Source organism: Tenrec ecaudatus, unplaced genomic scaffold (genome assembly GCF_050624435.1).
Source record: "Tenrec ecaudatus isolate mTenEca1 unplaced genomic scaffold, mTenEca1.hap1 Scaffold_99, whole genome shotgun sequence".
Classification (NCBI taxonomy): domain Eukaryota; kingdom Metazoa; phylum Chordata; class Mammalia; order Afrosoricida; family Tenrecidae; genus Tenrec; species Tenrec ecaudatus.
The window spans coordinates 366,430-368,506 of record NW_027459708.1 but is presented as its reverse complement, the minus strand read 5'-3'; positions in this window follow the sequence as shown (position 1 = coordinate 368,506).

The window sequence follows — 2,077 nt, the reverse complement described above, 5'->3', positions numbered from 1 at the left end:
ATTGAACTATGGGAAGTTATGATATCTATTAGAGCTCCCAATAAAATATTTAAAAATATATATTGAAATTTTCACATGAATTTTTCAGCCTGACATTGATCAACCAAACAATCATACACACTGATAAGTGTAAAATTTGGGGAAAGTAGCAGTAGTTGGAAAATGTGACCTTAGTAACAGAAATGACACACAGGTTCACTGATAACATTTTGAGACTAATGATGAATTCATAGCAAATTCCTTATTAAACACCAGAAATGGAAACTACACATATGGATTTTCCGGAATGGAACAAATGCAAATCAACCACATCTACAGAAAGAAGTGGTGGAGAAGCTTATAAGTCAAAACACGCCCAGGGGTTAACTGTGGAACAGATCATAAATTGCTCAAATCCAAGTAGAAGCTAGCCAAAGTAGCTAGAGCACAGCTTAGAGACTATGTAAAGAATAAACATGAGGAATAAAAGTCTGACTGAAGACTAATGACAGAGACCAGATGAGATGTGGGATGACATGAAAGGCAACTTACACATGGAAACCAAAAGGCTACTCAAGAGACAGAAAGAGAGCAATATTGAATGTACTATGCATTGTTTGAATAACAGCAATAAAACCTATTGGAATATACTGCAAAAATGTTCTTTAGAAGCAGCAACAGTCATCTTTCGTGTATTGGCCATGTTAAGAAGGGGTGGGCCTAAGGAAGGGACACTACATAGTAAGAAATATATAGCAGACATTGCTTAATTAAAAAAAACATGCCCTTTCCACTTACAAAAATTATTGGAGGAACAGACAACTTAAAAAAATCTTACAGGTAGAAAAAAATGTAAGGTACAGTGCTAAAGTATACTTTAAGCTGATAATTTTCTTGCTAGGAAGATGATTTTAGATACCTGGAAACAACAGAAGTCATAAATATATTTCACCAAAAGGAGTAAAATATGGGGAAATATGTCTGTTAAAGAATTCCAACAGAGAAGGCAAATTGACCATCTCTCTAAGAAAACAGAAAGAACTGACATCACCTGCATGAAGAAAACTTTAAAGGAACAGGACACCAAATGAGAATATGGACACCAAATCTTTAGAGAAACTCCAAGGGGGGAAGCTAAGGAAGCACAAAGGAGACCCGTTTATGGTGGGAGCTCAAGATGCAAGATGGTGCTGCATACTGCAAATGGATATCCATTCTTACTCAGTAGGGGAGGAATGTGCTGTATTCAGAGGACAGTTACTAATTCAGAGTTCTCTGTTTGGAGAGAAGCGTGCAAGACAGATTTTCATAGTAAAGTGGAAACATAAAAGAAGGGAAAATTTCAGAATGTTAAAGAAAATTATGGAAGCAAACACACATAGTGTAAAACAAGAAAATGGAAATCTAATCTCATAAGAGCTACAGGTGTACTTCCCTCAACATCTTGGACAAGTGAACTTTCACATACAAAGTAGCACACATTTTTATGCATTTTCTGACACCTTTCATAGATATGAGGCCTTCTCCCTGTTCAATCAACTACCCCAGCCAATTCCCCTTAAGGTGTTTTGACCATGCATCTGAGAAAATTCCACTATAGCTTGCTTCTAATACCAAACACAGTTCTCTTGTTCCAATTGAGAGAAAGCTTCTGGGGTGACAATTAGATAACCAGTTTATGGGAAATTACAGAATCTTGGACACACCAAAATTAACGTAAAGTTTGTAAAGACTGCAGTTTTGTATTTCTAGAAAAATAATGTTCAAAGGAACAAAGTAAATAGCATTCTTTCAAGGGTAGAAGACCTAACCCACTAACCTAGGATGAGAAAATGCAATGAGAATCTACCTCTTTGAGAATACCACAAACACCGCAAAGTTTTTAACATATAAGACAGGAAAAGCCAGTGACGAGGTCAATGACTTGAGAATTCTCCTCACCAATGGAAACCAGGTTGCGATAGTTCTCCAACATCACATCCTGATATAGGGTTTTCTGAGCAGAGTTCAGGAGCTGCCATTCCTTCCGGGTGAACTTTACAGCCACATCGTTGAATGTCAGTGGTTCCTGTAGTAAGAGGGGTCTACTTAATGAAGT